This window comes from Poecile atricapillus, chromosome 4, assembly GCF_030490865.1.
Source record: "Poecile atricapillus isolate bPoeAtr1 chromosome 4, bPoeAtr1.hap1, whole genome shotgun sequence".
NCBI lineage: Eukaryota > Metazoa > Chordata > Aves > Passeriformes > Paridae > Poecile > Poecile atricapillus.
This window is the reverse complement of record NC_081252.1, coordinates 7,759,977-7,781,301: the sequence shown is the minus strand read 5'-3', so window position 1 is coordinate 7,781,301 and position 21,325 is coordinate 7,759,977. Positions and strand designations below refer to the sequence as shown.

Sequence of the window (21,325 nt, the reverse complement as noted above, 5' to 3'; positions counted from 1 at the left end):
ACTAAACAGTGTCCCCAACATCGATGTGGCTTTTAAGTAACTCAGTAGGAGAGTAGACTCCTATATAATGACAGCCATATAATTGTTTATTCTTATGTGGCATGATAATTCTATAAAAGAACAAATAGTTAACAAAATAATAATATTTTTTTTTAAAACCCAAACCTGTACAGAGTACTAAACTGTGATTTTAAATTCTTTTCCTGATCATACCAACTTGAAGTGCTTGCATCAGTTTCAGCCTCTTAACAAATTTCAGAGATTCATATTTATGCAACTTACAAAATCCAGTGGTTATAGTGTTTATCCATCTGTAAATATTTCTTTAATCATTAATTTATTATAATCTTTGTTATATTATCTGTAATTAATTTATTATTAATTAATTATTTTATTTTAATTTTTCTTTTATTGGCTATTTAGGCTTGAGGAAACATGAAAAAATGCATATTTTTACAATTAAATTCTACCTGCTGCAAATAGGACATCAGAATTCCTTTTAGATGCAATCATCTGCATTTGGGATGCTCCCATCTGTCTCTGGGAGCAGTATTATTGTTGCAGTAAGTAAAAGTACCACAACATAAATAACACATTAGTAAATCCTACATTTTAGATTCTTTTAACCTTTAATGGTATGTTTTTGAAACTAATTTATTTAATGTTTCCTCAAGTACTTTGCTGCAGCTGAAGCCCTGGGTGGAAATGAGGGTACACGTCCTGGCAGGATTAGGTGGGCTGTGACTGAGGAGCTTTTTCCCACTGCTCCAGGTCTTTGTGCAGATTTTCTGCCGATCCAAAAGCAAAACCTTGTCTCCACACCCTGGGAGAAGTGTCAGTGCTCTGTGAATCTTCAGCCATTCCATCACCTGGAAACACAGGATAAAAATGCTATGGTAACATTATTTAAATTGAAGCTATTCAACATTTCAGCATTCTGGAAGCAGAATTTTAAATTCTTTGAGGAGACATTTCTGAGGTCAGCCATATACCTCAGGGTGATCTGGTGGAAAAATCTTGGTGATTTGGGTAAGTTGCAAAGGCTCTGAAGTGAAATAGGTGTTTGCATGGTAATACTTAGTGGTAATATTCTCCTCATACCAATATTCATTCAGAGAGCAGTGTTCCACTGACCCAGAGAAATGGCAGATTAAATTTCCCGGTTTACAGTGCAGGGGTGTGTGGGATGTACTCTGTAACATCTGAGTGTGTAATAATTACAGGAGTTTCTCCTGAATTCTTTGCCTTACAGGCTTTGTGAATGTTGTCTTTATCAATCACTTATACTAATTAAGAGCAAAAGCCAGGCAAAATATGATTCAAAAAAAGCAAACTGTGTTTACCCCGTAAATATGACATGTTACAGAAACATCTATGCAGAGACCTCAAATTTCAGGAGTAGTTTTGGTTTACTGCGTTATTTTCTTTTGTTTCTCAAAGTGACTTCCTGTTGAGACGGATAAACTCTATTCTGTTCACCATGGGGACAAGAACATGACTTGGAAACTTGTGACTCTACCCAGCCCTATGACAGGATAATATGAAAATTTGTTCTTGCTGTTTCCACAGATCTCATTGATGTGAAAAATAAAGCCAATGGAAGGAGCATGATGCTGTTTGAGAGCAAATTTAGGTTTTTGCTCATTTCTATTTTGGTCTTGATCTGCTTAAAGTTGCCGTTTCAGATGCTCCAATTGACAGAGAGCAGGTAGAATTCTGTTTCCACACCACCAAAACACATAATGAAGCAGGCCCTGCTGCTTCATTGGCATTCTTGTCAGAGGTACTGCTGCTGTTGGCAGAGAAGCTGACAAGAATATCAATGTCACTGGGCAGGCAGGTTGTTCCCAAAATCTATAATTCTGGGCAGTTTATCCCAAAATGACCACATTATAATCCGCATTCTTCCATTTGAAGCCACAGTCTTGAAAGTATTTTGAAACTTTTTCCTTTCTTCTTTTTTGGAAGAAGGGAGCTGTGCTTTGACAGACACCAGCATACAGATGGATTGACTGGATAGAATATCTTGTACTGTCCCATTGTCACAGAGTTCAAATTTCTACCATTAACATGTGTTAATGACCCTCAGAGTTTCAGCAAGGTCTTTTACAATGCTTCCTGATGTCCACAGATTTTATTAGTGCTGCTGATGGAATGAATTGCCTCTGCCTCGAGCTCCCATGGCTTCTGAACTCTAAGACACAAATTTTCTGTCATCATAATGTAAAATATGCAAGCACTGGTGAGAGAATCTGGAGATTTTTGTATCAGAACATGCAAATTTTCATTTATTTTCACCCTCTGCATTGAACCCTTTGTCTCCAGTGAGAGAAAGCGCAAAGGTGTTACAGAGTGGCACCTGAAAATTGCCAGCAGCCTGTTAGAGTGCTCATTGCCACGTTCCAGCTCTGCCCAAGCCTCATCTGGCTGTGTTTTTGTCCTGGGCTGCCTGTGTCTGATGAGCCATTACCTCCAGGACAGATCATAGACACACTTTAGTAATTCTCATCAACTGTGGAGAGCAGCTGAAAGGCACCCTTGCAAGAGAATGCCAAGGTAGAAATAATGGTACAAACTCAGCTAGACTGGGGGAGCACCCAGAGTAAATATTCTGAAGGCTGCTACAGTGAGATAGTCCCATTTCACCAATGACCCTGTGTGCCTGAGCTAAGGTTTACTTGGCTTTCTTCACTCACTGCAAGTATTCATCTTCTGCAATGTTCTGTAGATTGATTGCTCATGGCCATTACTGGCATGCGTCTGTCTGCTGAGTTAGATTTCAGAGCTAAACTCAAGACCTGTAACCAAAACTCATTTAGTCATTTTTGTGATCAATATCATTTCTCTACCTCTAAGAGAAAGAAAGTTATTGCTGTATAAATGTAGGTAGAAACTTTTTTAAGAAGATGTCTGCTACCAAAATAGGATTAAAGTTGACATTATGACTATAGGTCCTCTAACTTAGGAACAGATTATTAAAATATTTTTAATTATAAAAATTGCTTAGGTATCTTGTACTATGAAAAAGAATATTTTAAAGAGGGTTGGGCAGTGTCTGTTCAACAGGAGAGTTCACACAGATTAATCTGCCCATTGGGATGTCAGTGAGCCAAACTGATTCCTACCAAGTGCTGATGTGCTTAGCACTGAATCTTACTTATCATCACAGTTCTCCAAGTCAAGTGGGATTGATACCCTTATAACAGTTGCACTTGTTTTTCTTTATCCTTTATGTAATGAAATAGGAGTTAGTGAAGTTACATTTTCTATCTTTGCTGTGCAGATCCACAGAGGAAGTATAAAGCTGTCTTTGATGTGCTATGAGCTCATGATTTTAATCTAGCCAGGAAAATTTCACAACTATATATTTTATGACAGTCACAATAGCTGGGCTACAGGAGTTACTTGAGAAGCATAAATTAGCCATATGCCCAGGTATTTCATTAACAAACATCTTACTCTGAATGTGGATCTTGCTGAATCTGGCATCTCAGCTGTAATAACAATGTTCAAGTTGTTCTGTTATGCTTGGATGTGCATTTTCATTTTCAGCAGATAAAATTATTGCGTCTTTGACGAATAAACCAGGTGAAGAAGCAGCTAAGTATGTTAAGAACCAGCTCCTGTCTGCTGTAAATTAGTCTGGATTTGCTGACTTTCAGAGAGGAGGTTCCTGCCACCCCTGCCCATATGAAAATCCATGCAAATAGCCCTAACAACTTAGATCACGTGGTGCAACCCAGTGTTCTGCCCTCTATGGTAGCAGCCAGTTGAAAATATTTGTGTACAGACAGGGCTTAAAAGAGCTTCACAGCATTCTGATGGTGCTCAGATAATGTTCTTAATTCCAGAATGCTATCAGAGACAATTCAGAGCAACAGTATATTTGTGTTTTCCAGACTTTGCTATGGCAGGACTTGAGAAAGTATCTCTCTGCAAGCTAAATGCTGACCCGCTGCTCTTATGCCATTGATGCTGATATAGCCACAGATACACCTTTGGTCCTTAAAACACAAGACTGAAATTTTCAAAAATAAAGCTACAACATCTAAAAGTAAATAGAATGTTCAGTAGCTCAGCATCCATCTGTTTAAATCAGAGTTGCAGAAGTTTATAGTGTGAAATAGATATGTGCAATTTTCAAAAGGGCAATTTTATAACCGATAATTAACACTTGAAGTTATGTAAACTGAAATAAGGAGCATGCTGTAATTTTAAAGAGTAAAAGCTAATTGCCTATGAGGTCATGGAAGCAAGAAGAAATTTCTTCACTATAACATCGCGGTTTGCTTGGAAGTAGATGATGAGCTTCCATCAAGGAAATCATCATCCTTCCTTCTTTATGCCCTCTCCAGGCCCTAACAGTGGATCACAGGATTTAACAGGGACATTTATAGCCCTTCGAGATAGATAGAAGGAAAGGTGTAGCGGGTATTGTAGACAGCACCGGATAATCCATCACTTGGGTAAGTGAGCAGCCCATTCTTACTTCCTATTCTCTCCAATAAGGACTTGACAGACAAGAAATGATATTGTGAAGTACCTAAACTATAAAAAGTGTACTGGAACTGTTGCTGGAGTGACTGAGCCATGGTTTGTGCTGGTTCCTGCTGTGTCTAATGCTCTGCATGTTACAGTTCTGTTCCCCTGATATCAGCCTTTGCCAAGAGCACAATGGGTTATGAGAAGGACCAGTTGTCTGACATATATTAATGAATTCACCTTTTCCTCTAAAACTCAAAAGACAATAAGGCATAGATTAATGTTTAAAAAGTTATATAGTATACCAGCGTGGCAACTTTCAGGCAGACATATTCTCAAGCTGTTTTAAAATTATCAGTGAATCAATTATTTAATGATTTATTGACATTAATTCTCACCTTAATAAAGGTCATGGAAAACTAAGTTTGATTTCAAAATTTATTCATCTCTGTCAAATATTTCTAAAGATGTTGCATCTGAGATAGGAATCAATAAATTAATTCACAATGCTGATAAATTGCAACAACTTGGCTTTAAGAAAGGAACATCTAAATATTTCCTTATGTAAGTATGCACACACTCACCTGAGTTTATTTTCAGTGTTACTCATAAAAACAAAAATCTCTTGTCAGTGTTCAGTGCTCATTAAAAGTTAAGGTTTTCTGAGAAATCAGTATTTATTCCAGCACAAGGGGCTGGGTTTGGAATGGAATAATTCCATTTCTTGAAATTAGGATATGAAATCGGTTAGTAACAAGACAGTATTTGCCATTTAATGGAATCTGTATTTCTGCTTTCCAGTTTGCTAAATTTTTAGATCTGAATTTTCATATTGATAACTTTCCTTTGATTCCTTACTGAGGTTTATTGTCCAGTTAATGTGTCCTGTCATGAACCTAAGCACATACATTATTATTTTCATTATTTTTTTAATAATAGAAAAAAAGTCTAAGTCATATTCATCCTAAAAATGTCTTTCTAATCTTATCTTACTTATTCTGTTCTAATTTTATCTTGTTTATTCTGATATAATTCCAAAAGTCACAACTCAGCTGCATATCAAGATATTCTCAAAATTACAGAAGAAGCTACTAATGGTTTGGAGAAATTTTCAAATCCTTTTAATTCCATCATTTACGGAGAATGATTTGATAAGGATATACGTGTATCCATTATTTCTGAACCTGATAAGATGAAATATATTCTCGAGTTGTTAATCTGTTTTTGTGGATGAGCAGAACTTATCAAAATATTTTTAAATAACTTTCACATCCAATGATGATCCATGTTCATCACATTATCTGGGTAGTTAGCTGGAAGCAAATATCCAATTTTGTGTTCATTTGTGAACAAGCAGCGTTAACTGTTGCAAATGATGCTAATGATGCAAATGCAAAAAATGCTCGTTATAAAATTAAAATCACTGACAGTATACCAATATTGTATTTTGATATATCCCTAATGCAGCTCTATTGCTGTCTGGAAAATGATCTAGTAAAGATTATTGCTCTTTCAACTGTAATAACAGACATTTAAAATATCTGCTATTTCCCTGAATAATTTCTTACTATGAAGGACCTGTGGGTGCCTTTGAAAAAACCAAACCTGTTTGGTTTTATGTCACTCTCATTTAATTAACATGAGCAACTGTTTAATTTTTTTCTGTGGATGTTACTGTGTCACTTTACAGAAGGGCGTGCATTTTATCAATACAAAAATGTTTTAAGAAATCTGTTCTTTCATGTTATGCTGGGATTGTTTTTATATTCTCCGTTTGTCTCATGTTTTACATCTGAAAGGCCAGGATGAGCAGTTGAGAAGCTCATTTTGCATGGACTTGTGTTTTAGTGGCAGGTAAAGCAGTTTGTTGAGATGCTATTTAAATAATTAATATTGTGTGAGACTGAGGGCACTACAAGATGTTGTAGCCAAAAAGTGACTTTCAAAAAAGACTCCTGAAATGTAGTCATGCACAAGTCTCACAGCAGCTTGAAAATCAGAATATTATCTGCAGATGGTTTTTGGTCTTCATTTCTTTCTAGACAGTTTTTTGGTCTTCAGATGGTATTCTCAATAGAAAAAGAGCTTTCAAGGACTGGTACAGGTCTCTGAAGCTCTTGATTTTCCTTCTGGTTCCACTGGGCAGCTCTGATACTCTGTAGCTTAATATCGATATGAGATTATCAGTAGCTCACTCTGAGTAGAATTGCCTCCAAACCACAGTTCACTTAGGTGGGGCAAAGTGTTACAAGAACTTTGGTGAGACCTTTCCTTGGATATTTCCAGGTTTTGAGCAGAGAAACCATTTTCCTAATGCCAGTGGCACTTTATCCTCCATGGAACAATCAATGAAACATGGAAGAATATTAATATGCATGCATAGTAAGCACTTGCAGTTTATGAAATCAGCAATTAAACTGAGTAGCAGTTTTCTTCCATGCCTTGGCTTTTCCTCACCAGCCTTTGAAGTACAAATCCAGAGGCTGGGCTGATGTCGAAGGAGGTACAAATTCAGTCAGGCTTCAGACTCCTGGAGTAAAGCTTAAATAATGGGTTCATGTTTCATTAGTAGTTTGTCTTTATAAACCAGGTTTCTTCAGGCTGAATTTCATACTGAAAACAAGGTTTAAGTCAAAAATATGTTTGTTGGTGTTGCTTTGAGAAAAATTTATCCATTCATTCATTCATTCCTTTGCTTCTATAATGACTGAAATGCATTATTTCCCTTAAAATGATAGGTTTGTGATAACTCTGATGGACAAAGGCTAGTTCAATTTTGGCTTGTCATTGAAAAGGTAGAAATTAAAGAAAGGAATGAGAAAAACAAATTTCAATCTCTGCTTCCTTTTAGTTTCTGAGCACTGGGAAAAACATTTTTAAAATTTATTTTTCCCTTCTTTCTTCTTCATTTTAGGTTCTGAAGGAAATGTTCACCTTTTTAGCCAGCAGGTGGGCAATAAATATTCCTTTAGAGTAGGGAGGCAGTATAATGGGTCTGTAGCAGCAGTTGTCTCCATCTGTTGCCTTTTCCTCATTTTGCATTGTAATTTTCCTTTAGTATGGAGTTACTGTACTTGTTTCCCTTTCTGACCACTCTCCTTTGTTCTGGATAGCATCCTGGACAGGAAGACAAATACAGGTTGTGATGGAGAGAAAATACTGTCTGTGCTTTCTTTTTGAGCCCTGATAGCAATTTCTGGAAATGTAAAAATTTCTCTAATGCCAGTTTTTGAACAGCTAAACTTGCAAACACACTAGGGCAAAAAATGAAATTCAGTGTTGTAGTATTAAACGTTAAGAAAACCAAATCAAGGATATGGAGCCGTACCAAACTAATAAAGTAATTATTATTTACTTCTATAGGGATATTTTTTTTCACTTTCATTTTCTATACGTGTGATTAGACTCTTAGCAGAAATAAGAAGTTGCTATGGCTTCCCAGAAATACCCAGCCTTGTTTCAATATTCCTCTGAGGCTCACTGAGGACAGCAAAGACACAAAAGATCATGGAGTATTGCTGAGATAGTTAAACTGCAAGTTTTCCCTTTATTCTTGAAGTTACCAAGTGAATGCTTCTTACAGATTTCTGTGTGATGTGAGCAGCACTGACAGACTTGGTGTATCAAATCTGACATGTCAATGAGTTATTTACCTGGTAAAATAACTTTTTTTACTTAATAAAGTAAAATCAAGGAAAACAAGCCAGTAATATTTTCTAGGAGAGCCATGATTTCTGACATTCTCAAGAGAATTGTGATTTTAACTTCCTGCCTGTGGGAAGTTGCCCCTCCTTTGGGTGTTGTGATTAACCTTGATATTTTCTCAGATAGGCTCTTGTTACTGACAAATGCTGATTAGGATGAACTTAGGTCCTAAAATCCCAAAATGGCAAGTAGTACTTTTAAATAATTTTACTTGTAGAAATATGAAAGTGGAAACCTTCCTGCATCACACAGATTAGGGATAACAGTGCCAAATAACTCTACACCTCTTCAAAGTTCATTCTCTGAGCATTCCTTTCAATTAAAAGGAACTTTATTCTCAGTAAAGCTGCCCAAAAATTGTATTGATGCAGATGTAAATAAATTCTGTTAATGCTTTAATCCTCTAACCGAACCCGACTTCCATAATCTGCAAAGGGTGAGAACCATAGGGAAAAATGCAGATTTGAGTTATGACTGGAAATGTAAGCTTTGAAATAAGAGATTGTTAGAAGGAACACTGCACTTCATAAGTAATGTACCCAGTGCTAGGAAGCTGGCAGCTGAGATTTCAGTGAAATATGAGGAGAAAACAATATCAAACAATATGATCTCTATATACTTTTACAGGCCAAGCACAAATAAAAAATTACTCTCTGTTATGACAGTGTGAAATATAAAATGTAAAGCAGAATACATTATTCTGGCAAGTAAACAGAGGAGACAGTCTTGGCTGAGGTGAGTGTATCATCAGGTTCATGTGGTGTTTCAAGCCTGAAGTGTTTGAAGGGATCAAAGTTCTCCAGACTTTTGTTCTCCTGTGCTTTCCTACATTGCCAAAAGCTAACAGAGAAAAGGCTTAAAGCAACTAACATTTCAAAGTATTTAAATAGCTCTGTATTCAAGCAGGTCTGTGTTAATGACTGATAATGACAGAAATACTTGAAGGAGAAATATTAAGGGTGCCAAAGATACATCCTGTTCAACTACTCAACTTTTTTCTTCACGCTACCTAAAAAGTGTAGTTTGGGAACCACCAGTTTTATTTTAAATCACACTGCAGATGTGCTCTGTAGCTCTCCAGTAACTCAAGGAGAGGTAAACAAAACTCTTATTCCCCAATCTGGCAGATAAGGTCGGCAAGTGACAGATGAGGTCTGCTTGTTGACAGTGTAATTATTGGAGGTCAGAGCAGGGACAGCGAAAACCGGTAATTATTCACGTACAACGTTGCATGGGTAATTGGATGGGGTACACTCTCTGTCAAGGCAAATGTTCAAACTGCTTGAAGGTAAGGAATATGCTCATGGATACATTTTTTTTTCTCCTTAAAGGTCTCATTCCAAACTGGTTAAAGTCAGCGACAGATTAATTTCAGTACTTTTGGTATCAAGATCTGAAAAGAGCCTGAGTTTATCTTTCTTTCTTTGAAAGGAGTGAAGAGTACACTACAAATGTATCAGAATTATGCTTGTGTTGGAAATGCTGGGATCTGCAAGCATTTCTCCCCACATTTCACATGTTGAATCCTTCTGTTAAAAATGAATACTCTTTCTTGGCAAGCCAGTACTCTCTTAATTTCAATTATTCTTAAAACAAAAATAAAATCTAAAAGATCAGACAACTTTGACATACTTACCTGTTTCACACTGTACAATTAGTTACTTGCATTGCAAGATGCGAGATTATCATCAGTACTGTGACTCATGGTGTGAAAATACATTCTAAGTGAAAGAAATGAATGAATCCATGCTGGATTATGGTCCTAATATTTTTATCCTTTTAAATGGTCCTGTGAGAAAACACTGACTTAAAGAAAGGAAAACTCTTAGCTGGATGAAAGGAGAAAGTTTCAGGATTACTCCCCTTATGAAAGGCATCCTAATTAAGTGTTGTACAAGATTTGAGTGATGAGAGAAGGAATTGTATGGAATGTAAACAAAAAGTATTTTAAAGCATTTCCAAAGTTTTAAAGTTATGTCCCAGAGGTTTAAGTATTATTTACTTTGTTTTCTTTTTGCAAAGACAAAGGGGAAATTGGCATGATGCATCACAGTAATTTGTGTCATTAAGCTAATTATTACACAGGCAGTGTAGCAGTAGTCCCTGTTTGAGCAATTCCTGGCCAATTTATCAGTATCAGGGTCTTAATACTTTGATTAAAATCAGATGCATATGTCAAGTGAAACCTTGATTTTCTTGCTTGATGGTAATAGGTATTTGCCAAAAAGGATCTATATAAGAGGTTTATTTTTGACAAGTTTGAAAATGTGTCGTATCTAGGCACTAAGCCAGAGGCTTTGAATCAGCTGGCAGAATGACAAAAGGCAGAATTATATTTAAGGGAAAGAAGTAAAGTTTCTCTTGGATGATAGATCAAAATGAGTTCTGGCAAAAGAAATACAAATTGCCAAGGAGATGTAAAGGCCGATCTCTGCTCTCAGCTACCAGCACACTTGTCAACAGCTGCTAGTAACAACCTCTGCTATGGAGCCATACATGTCTTTGTGGCCTTTGTCCTTCTCATTAAAACAACATTAATTCTCTAGTAATTTGCATGAGAGTGACCATTCCTGGTTCTTTCCTGAAATATTCCATTTGTGCATTACTAGACTCTTAATTAATAACCTTTCAGTAGTCCATGTGCCTGATCTATTTTCACTTCTATTTAATTTCAACTCCCCAAGGGAGAAAATGAAGTCCTTTCTCAAAGCATAAGAAAAAAAGGCTATAATGATTTGGTAAGTTTCCTCACTGTTCAGGTGACCCTGCTGATCCTCATTTATCAAGAGAGCAAGAAATAATATAAATAAAATATTTTCAGCAATTGTAAGTGGTTGTACAAAGATCTACTCTCACCAAGCATATAGGTCACTTCAGCCTCAGTAAGGGAGTACCTGACTTGAAAATGAGAAAAACTTTGATAAGTTAGACTCAAATTGTAGTGGTCCAAACTTATTTAGGTGGCACACGATATATATTGCTTTGTAATAATCTCCTGGAACGTCATGTATGAAATAGCACAGGAGAACGGTAAGGAAAATAATAATGAAAATGAAAAAATGACTGTTCCAAGGCCAGCAATATCTAAAACTCTGAAGAGGATTGGTTAATCATTGTAGGTAATACTGTAACGCAGACACACACACAACAGGTCTCACCAAACCATCTTTGGGTTCTCCTCCTCTTCCCAGCTTCCAGCTCCCAACTCATACAGGTTTTAGCTGTCACTTGAGTTCACATTTTGAAAGGTAGTGGTGATAGAATTTTGTGGCTTGCCAGTCTTCCCTTGACCTTGGTTCAAACCTGAGAGGAGTAGGGAGGGTGGTGGGGAGGCGATGATCGTCCACTTGCTGGCACCTTGTAACATGAAATCAAATATGTCTTCTGCCCATCAGAGGATGCTTTTGCCAGGCACAGCACAGACAAGCTGACTATGTCCTGCCCTCTAAACACAGATATGAACCTCTACATTATTTTATGAAAGCAACACTACTATCAACATAACAGAAAGCAAAATAATATTGCTGAAAAATAACACACCAAAGACATCTTCAGAGTCCAAATCTTGAACTTCAAGGAGAAAAACTATAGACATTGATGAAGACATTGATTTTGATTTCAACCAGCAAGTGCAATAAATGTGCCTGAGAAAAAGTTTTTGTACTGATATATGCACCTAATCCACTTCCTCACCTCTGTTTCCTGGTCACAGTGTTTCCCAATTAGATTTCTATTTCAGTACAGTTTCTATAGCAAGGAACTTGCATAAAAGAGAAGGCGTGGGAGATTTTCAAAGTACCCTTGCTAATTAGGTGTCCAGCACTCATTGATTTTGAATAGGAGCTAGGTCCCTCAGAACTCTTCATGCCTTTGAAAAATTCTTCTGTAATCTCTCCCAGTTCTCTGTACAACCTCTAGCCTTCAAAGACTTCAAGTCCACAGAAGAGACTTGAATATGAAAATATCATTGCAATAAGCTGGGCCCTAGCGTATGCTTATTGCACACTGCTAGATACTGTAAGGCAGGCAGATAAATCAGCAGCTACCCCAGTCACTCAGGCTGCAGCCAAACCAGACAGTGAGCCTAAGCCAGCAACCAAACCAGACAGTGAGCCTAAGCCAGTGGCCAAACCAGACAGTGAGCCTAAGCCAGTGTCTGTTGCTCCTGCCACGAGAGGTATGAAATTCAAAACCAAAACCGATTGGCCAGTAGATGATGATAATTTTTTAGTCTGCCTGCCTTTTCCTGTCCCTGAAATGTGCTGAGATGCTCAGCTCACAGGGCCCTCAGCAGAACTGCACTGTGAATTACTTTTGGATTGCAGCACATATCCTACAATGCCCAAGGTTATTTTTTATTCTTTCTATAGCTATGCTCAGAGAAACAAAGCAAATAAAAAGAAAAATATTAGCAACGCTCAAGATGTTCCATAATAACATTCCCAAATCTCTTGCGGAAGGTATAAATTAACCCCTCTCTGCATTTACTTTTAATATTCCGAAGCAATAATGTGTGATTTTACTCTCTCTGTGATGAGAGAGAGAGAACAGGGAACAAGAACAAAATCTTCCAAGTGTGGCACATGCGGGACGTGGAGAATGTAGCTCGAACAGGCTGGAAATGAGCAATAACCCTTTAGTCACGGTGAGAGTTTAAAAATGGAAATGCCTTTAAGTGGCCTTCAGAATTAAAAGCGTCCCATGCCACTTCTGAGGGAGTTAGAATAATAATGTACATTATTATGGGCTGCCTGTAGCTTCTGCTGAGGGGAGTTCAAAGTTACTTTTCAATCACAGGTCTGATTTCGCTCTAGACAACCAAATTCCCACAAAAAAAAAAAAAAAGCAGCTAATCTTCCTGAAATTCATCTGCCACATTTCACCTCTGGTTAAAGCTTCTTAGGGGTGTTTGATTGAAGTGGGAAGAGAAGCCTGAAGAAGTGTTTAACTTGTCCCTTTTTCTGCTTTTTTTCCATTTTTAACCTGATCTGTCAGCTGCAAATAGGTGATACTTGGTGGGTTTGTGGGCCAAATGTGGTGCAGGGTATGCCTGACTCTAGATCCTCTGCGGTGAGACAAGTGTAAATCTAGAGTAGGGAGGCTTCTGTGTTCAAAAATATGGAGAAAAATGACTTGTGCCTATTTTTATGGTGAAACCATGGAGAGGAGTCAGTGGGAGATGGAATAAAAACACCCTGTGAGAGGAAGGGGGAAAGGAAGAGTCAGCCCAGGCAAGATCCTGTGTAACAAGGAGAGAAAGGAGGAGTAGGAAGGGCACTGCAGGAAAGGGGAGGCAGGATTCTGGGTTATCCTAAAGCTTTTCAAGGTGAACGGGTAATGGGAAAAAATGCATCTCATGGGCAAATAAATCCAATTCAACCGGGCCGGTGGGTACTGCTGCTTCTCCTCAAAGCCCCTTACACTGATTTTTGCTGTAGTGTTTGACTGAGGAGCCTTTTGTGCTGTCACTTGCTGGCTTTAATAAAAAGCTCTCTGGTTTAAAGAGGTGGGTTTTTTTTGTTTTTTTTAGGAGAAATGACTCTCTCGCTGTTGTTTGTAGAGGCAATAATATTTAGGGCTGTATTTATTAGCTTATCTTAATAATAATATTATTATTATTATTTAATAATATTTTTATTATTAAATGTTAAATGTTTATGGCTGTTGTTTATGGTCTGTGGAGCAGGGGAGGGAAGGAGAGGAGCCATCAAACAGATAGTGGGAGACCTTGTGGATGCTGAAGAGGTGATAAATAGAACAGTTTGTAAAAGCATTAAACGTGTCACGCTTTTCCCGGGAGACTGAATGAAGGGCAGCGGTCAGAGAACCCACTCGCTTTAGAGCCTGACACTTGGATGTGGAAAAATCCCCCTGAAAACTTCAACTCCAATGGAGTTCTGTAACTTTTCTTTTGGGAAACCTGTGTTGTTTTCTGCTGAAACCATTTCAGCTTTGGGGACTGCACGTTACAAATGGGTCGCTTTTAATTGTGAATTTTGATGGGTTATATTTGGAAGCCAAGCGAGGGATTTGCTCTTTTCATCCCATTTGCTCTCCCCACCTCCTGCTCCGTGTTTGGTCATGATTTCAGTTGCTGGGAGCATCACAAAATACCTTGGCACACCACAGCTTCCACACCAAACTCCCTTTCCAATAAAATCCAGGCTGGTTTTACTGCTGGTTAACTTGGCAAAACCAGAAGTGCCTGGATAGTTAATGGGGAGATGTTTAAAAGGAAAAGAACTTGGAACAGCACTGGTGAAGCCAACAATGAGGAAGGGAGATCTTAAGGACATTCTCTGTGAGAAGAAAAAGTTATTTTAAAGCACAATTAAGCTAAGCAAATAATGAGAGGTAGAATTCTAAAAAGGCTGAAAATAACTGAAATGTTGAACTGCTTGAAATGCCATAAGTGTTTTTTCATCTTATATAAGCCAATGAAGCAAATGTTAAAAAAATATCATTAAAAGCACCTCAAAGCACTGCAAAAAGTTGTACAGAATTGGGAAGGTTGAGGAAAAGATGACATCATGCCGTTCAAAATAGTTTTAAACAGAAAATAAATTTTTATGGGTTTCAGGCTGACTTTGCTTCTGCTGCTGGAGCTGTGAAATGCTGCACACCTGCAGAAAACCTAAAGATTTTTTTGCAATGCTGTTCAGAACCAGAAAATTTTCTACCATATTGACATAGCTGGGTGCTGTTATTTTCCTATTAAGGACATGGTGTTCTTGTCTGATGCTCTTTGGTATTGCATTCCTGGCTTTGAAGATATGAGTAGCAATGTAATTTTTTCCTGTTTTCTTGCCTTAAGATCTAACTACATTTAATAGAGATATTTATGCTGTCACAAGAATCTTGGTCTTGGGACAAGTTTTAGTTTGCTATCAAAATTAGATTGGGCACAAAACCAGTTTTGTAAGGGCTTTTTTACATTTGGGTTGGTTGAAGCTTTAGATGTCTTTTTTTCCTCTTCTTTCTAGTGAGTGTGGTGGTTCTGCTGCTCTCTTTTCACTGCTGCTGTGCAAGTGCTGATGCTACAGCTTTTGGGAGGTTTGTCCTAATTAAGATTGAGCAACTAACTGGGTTTTGATGTTTTTCAAACCACATAGTAAATAACATCAAAAATGATTATAACTTTGATTGAACATCCAGCTTTGGTCTGGCAAGGGAGATAAGAAACTTCTAGCTGAAATTTTTCTTGCTTGTATCAAATACTAAAGCAGAAGTCCGAGAAGATAATATTTCATTTTCTGCCCCAAACTGTATTTTTATTTCTTATTTGCACATATATCTGAGGCTCCTTGTGATTGTTCTACGCCTCCAAATGAAGGAAACCCTTCAGGAAGGGAGCTGGATTGATACCTTTGAAAGAATTTCACTATTTGGGTTTATGTCTAGCCCAGTCTGTTTGCTGAGCCTTCCCCAGTAATTTTAATGAGCTTTGCTTTGAAGTGTTTATGCAAAGTGTAAGTACCCCAAAGTGCAGACTTGAGCAGCCTGCTGCCTTAGCTGGATTCTGAAAAGGTCTGCCTGGGATTTTTGCAACCCTCATTAAAACTCCAAGGAAGTTGGTTTGATTTCTGTCTGTCTTGGTGGAATTTATCCCTCCTCTGCCTACTACTAAATCATCTCTGCCAGACATGACTCATCTTTAGGATTCATAAATTAGGAAGTGAAAAGATCTCTCTGAGCCATAGAATATTCAGTAGAAGCCATTTTAAAAAAATTCCATCAGAAGATCCCCTTGACGATCTCTCTGCAAACTTTATTCCCATGCAGTGTCCCTTGGGCACTTGGTAATTTAACCATCTGCGTGGTATTGCCTCATGGAAGCACAAACACTTTTGGTATTTGAGCTTAAGATGTATTTGTAATAAATTTGCTGAAATTGCTAACCACAAACTGAGGAAGGGACAGAGTTTCTATAAAGCTCTGGAAAAGTTGTTTAATCAAAAGTTGATGATTGCAATTTTTTCAAATACCACCACCGATATCTATGGCGTTCTCAGGTTACCGGGATGTAAGTGGGCTGAAGAATTTGGGCTGTTCTAAGCATTGCTCATGGGGAAAGGAGCTCTACATGCTCTGCTGCACTGCCCAAATCTGAGGAAATCTTCACATAAGTGAGAAACGCACAGGTATTCATCCAACTGCGATAAAGCTCAGTGTGAATTCCAAGTTGCACTTAAGGATGGGAAGAAAAGCCAGCCTGAGAGAACTGCAAGTAATGGGAGACAGGAAAAGGAAGAGGGATCTGTTTTATTCTCAAATGAGGTGTCTTTTGTACCATATAGAAAAATTCCTGATAGGTTTGTCCCATTTCTTTAAGACCACTGAATCCATCTCACGACACCAACTTTCCCATGCAAAATGTTCGCTCATAAGCATCTAACTGTATAATACCAAAAATCTAAGTTTAGATGCCTAAATAAAAGTGACCTGGATCTGAGAGTCAGCCCCACCTGAAGTTTCTTTAGCTCTGCAGAGGAGTCAATGAGGACTGCAGGTTAAACTCGGTGAAAATGAGGCCACCTGGCAAGACAAGGGACATTGATCTTGTGCCTAGTGCAGCTTGTTGGGTGGAAAGGGAAGGAGGGAGGACAATGACAAGAAGAAAATAATTGATATATGTGGGAGTTGGGGCTCTTTGCCTTCATCTTCACACCTCTAGGCTCCTGTCTTAAGTGGCATCAGTCAGTTTTTTAGCAGCTCAAAACCTATTTTTAGGAGCTGATGGTAGAGGAATGATATCAGGCCTGAGCCCTGGGGTTTCCATTGAGCTGTATGAGGAGGGCCTGAGGAGCCAAGCTAGTGAAAAACGGTAAAAAATGAACAAGATGAGTTTTTTCTACCCTCAGGGGTTAGTTTCAGCCTCAGACAGGTCTCTCAGGGGGCCCTGGCTTCAGGCTGAGAAACAATAGGGAGCTGGAATGAATGGATTTTCCAGGTGATTGTTGTATGTACAATTGTAGCTGGAAATTGGCAGACGAGACATTTTCTGCTTAAACTGCTTGTTAACTCCGAGCAAGTGATCCTGGTTTTTATTTCCCAACCTGATCTCCTTCCCTTCCTCCCTCCTTCCTCCCTCCCTGTTAGTCAGCACATCCAAAAAAGAGCCAAAGAAGGTACCTACAGGATTCAGGAGAATGGTGAGGAAGAGTTCACCTCCTCGGATACTTTTGTCCAGCTCCTGAGGACCGCCAGGATATTCCTTGTAAAAAATAGTGTGAGTGAAAAGGCCACAGGTCTGTCGAGGGAGCACCTGGGAACAAAGGAACAGCAGCTTACAGGTACTGCAGTTACATAATCAGCCTGGGGAAGGACTTTTGTTTCCCTTAATTCGACACTTTTTGTGCAGTTAAAACAGCAACCAAAAGCTACATTTAGCAGAGCATTTGGGCACATGTGTAAAAACACTGCTGGTTTTGAGTCAGTTCTAGTAGTAAATGTACCCTGCAGGAATTTTTGAGACACTCCCTCTGCCTTGTTTAGGGGATCACAATTTTGACTTGGTATGCACGGGCAATATTCAGATCAGCTTGTGGGACTTCAAACCACCCCTTGGAATATTTGTCAGTTCACTTTAGCACACCCAGTCTTGAGATTTGCAGCTGGCTGGTAGGACAGGCCAAAGCACTTGATAAGTTTTCCTGTCCTCTGTGCACTTTTCAGAGAAGCCTCCTCTCCCCTCCCAAGAGTGCACAGGCTCTAAGAGTCAGACAGGTGTCCCAGCCCTGGCTCTGAGAATTTCAGGAGCAGAGCTGAAACTTCAGCCTTGCAGAAGTGCTGGAGGAGATTACTTCCACCAGTTCACCTTCCCAGGTGATGGCTTTCTAATCCTTTCATGCATAAAGATGAAGCAGAGCTGGGAACAGAGGTCTTAGGCAGTTTAATGATTTCAGAGAGTTGGTCGTTGATGGCACCACGAGCACATTTAGTTTGAGGAATACTTTTGCACTTGTCTCAGTCTGTTTGACTCTGTTTTCCCCCCTCTTTTAAACCACCTAACAAAGGCACTCTTTGGCCATCCTTCCAGCTGCTGGATCCCGGGGAATTTTAAGGGAAACTGGAGGCACTGAGGAGCCCCAGTGGGGTTCCCTGCACTACTATTGCTATGAACATGGAAATGCAGTGTACCATGATGCCATTGTGGATGAAGCCCCGTCTGTACCGTGCAGGCTTCAGGTGCGGGTACTCTTCCGTGCTGGTGACGCGGATGTGCCACACCTTCTTCCAGGCCTCGTAGAGCTGCACGTGCACCGGGTACACCCCGGAGTGGTGCGGAGCCACCGCGTAGCCCATGCCCGTCGGGATGCCGTGCTCCTGGAGGGATGGACACAGTTAGGAACACACAAAAAACCACTCCCTGAGTCATTATTCTGAGTTGGTTTGGTCTTTTTCCTGCACACAGTGGTGTTGGGGAAGCTGCTGTCCCTACACAGAGTTGGAATCTCCCTAGCACGAGCTGGGAATGGGAGGGAGGTGGAGAGAACTGGAATTTCAGTGTGTTAACTGCGTATTCTCCTGGATTTGGTTCCATTCCTGTTGCGTGGAGTAGATTTGCCTCCTGTTCTATTACATATTGCACGTATTTTAACATGCATTCTACCTTTCTAAGCTAGTAAACAGATGGGGAAAAAAAATGTTGCAGGGATGTACATGGGATTTTATTTCCTAGTTCTGGTATAGGAGAAAGATTCCTTCCTGGTTTAATAAATATTTCACATAGCCTCTGAACCTCCTTACTTTTTTCCATGATATTAAAGTAGTAGCAAAGAACCTTGGACCGCTTTTACTTTTTATAAATATTTATATTTAGCTCCATTCCTATATGGAAATATGTGCATCTTCATGAATATTATCTGTAGGTTCTCTTGAAAATCTCTTCCAAAGACACAAATTCATCTTGCTCCCACTACTACTGGACACATCTGCTCTTTTCTACTCCCTTAAATGTGATGTGCAGAGGGAAAGGCTGAAATATGAGATGATTATTTTAGGGGTTTTTTTTGTCTTTCCTCTTGCCCACATTATCCATTGATTACTTTAATTCCAGGAACAGCAGGTTCTGCTGGGCATCCTGAAGTACTTAACAAAGAAAGGGTTTTGAGTCATTGGAAAAAATTAAGTTAAATCTTAACTTAGGGAGCACTCATTCCTACATCACATAATGCAACCACTTAAAATGATCCACTCCTTACAGTCAAGACCTCAGGTTACTGACTGATCTTGTAAAAGAGAAACCCAAACTCTGTATTTTGTAATTTACTGAGAACAAAATGTAATTTCTGTTTATTAATGCTGTTGCCTACTTGAGAGGCATGAGTCAGTTGCAAGCTGGAATGAGGGATAGCTCTATAGTGGGACATGGTAAATCACCCTGTTCTTTATTTTTATTTTTTTTCTTTTGCCATGAACATGTAAAAAGGAAAAAGCTTTATCAAAAGGCATCTTTAGAGCTGGCCATTTATTGCCAGGCCTGAGAGCTCTGCGATTCTCAGTCTCTCGAGCTGTTAACCTGAATATCCTGTCTCAGCCTCAATGTATGAACCTTCACCAAATGTGGGGAAGGGAGAACACAGAAACCTGGGTGTAAGGCAGAACACTGCTCTGGGGCCCTGTCCCAAAGCAGGGATCTGGATGAATATGTGTAAGAGCCTGTTTATCTCCTTATTTTTTGATGCTGGAATTGCCATAGCAACAGGATGCTGAAATGGTGATCTGCCACTGACAAATAAAATTAGGCAGCTTTTCAGGAGTTCTCGATGTAAAAAACAAATTAACCTCTGAGTAAAACCTGCTCACAACGTAGTTCATCACACAAATTCATCAGGCACTCAGATATCCAATACAGAGTTAAGAAGAAACAACTATCAAATACTTGGGGTTTTTTTGGGCAGTTCTCTTTGCAGTTTACCTGGGAAGATTAAGTATTGTGTGTCCTCTTTTAGTGATTTTCTATTGCGCTTTTTTTCTTTTCCTCTCATTTTGTTATTAAGATTACCTTGGGAGTGAAAACCCATGTGTTAAAGGAGGAGTATACTGATGTGTCAAGATAGGAAAAATACCTGTATGGAACATTTTTTCTTGTATATTCTAAGGAACAATTTCCTGATTTTTACATGCAAAATATACTTTGGGTGTTTTTTTCATTTCAAAACTTGTGCCTGTTTGTTTAGTTTGGAATGTAGGTATGATTTGCCATTGTCAGAGAAAATAAGAACTCAAACTTTTCATGTAATAACTTTTATGTCTGCTGTAGATCTTTTCACACAGACAGTCAAGGTGCAGGTGTGAAGGATTTTATTAGATGAAAAAACTGAATACAACCTCAGCTGAGTTTGCCCAACCTTTTGGCTTTGTCTGATAGCAGGTGATGCAGCAAATGAGTATTTCAGAAGAACATAAGGTGAGGCAGAATGGATCTCATCCTGCTGCACAGAATGATGTTATCCTATATTTACAGCCCATTTTTAGAGGCAGTCTCCAGTGGGCATCTCTCCTTCCCCATATTAAGCACAGATATTAATAATGGGACAAATTAGGCTCTTTTCATCACATGCAGATGCTTTGCCTTGGCTGTGTGGTCACTGGGCCCTCGTATTGCTGGTATTTAATTGGTGTATTAAAAGCTCATGGTGTATTTGTGGTTTGAGAAGCTCAAGAGTTGCAGGCAGAGGAAGTGCTAATGTGCATCTGCAGCTGGTTGTAAGCAGGAGGTGGGAGCCAAGGAGTGTTACCAGACAGGTTCTTAATTGATTTCTTCAGTTTTATATCTTTTTTTCTTCTTCCTATCAGCTCAGAGCTGCCTTGTAAAGCCAGTGACAGTTTGTGCCCTGTCTCTGCTGAGCTTTGAGCTCTGTACTCACAAATGAGCACAGAAGATAATCACTGAGCAAACAAACCAAGGGATGAAATCAAGAGCTATGGGCTTTGGATTAGATACATCCGACTTGCTTTTGTCAGATAAGGATGTGCAAAGGGGGAGGAGGAATATCTTATTATTGATGGCAGGGAAAACTTGGTTTGCTTTATTTTTGGAGTATGTGCTATCAGAGACTTCTGCTTGAGTGATTTTTTGCCTCTCTCTGTATCCATTGCATTGCCTATAAACAAGGAGAGTAATACTTGAGGA

General features: G+C 38.9%; 1 pseudogene; it reads right to left on the bottom strand.

Moving 5' to 3' along the window:
- Window positions 1-21,325, bottom strand: part of LOC131578679 (bifunctional heparan sulfate N-deacetylase/N-sulfotransferase 4-like) — a 58,647-nt pseudogene that overhangs the window by 9,467 nt on the left and 27,855 nt on the right.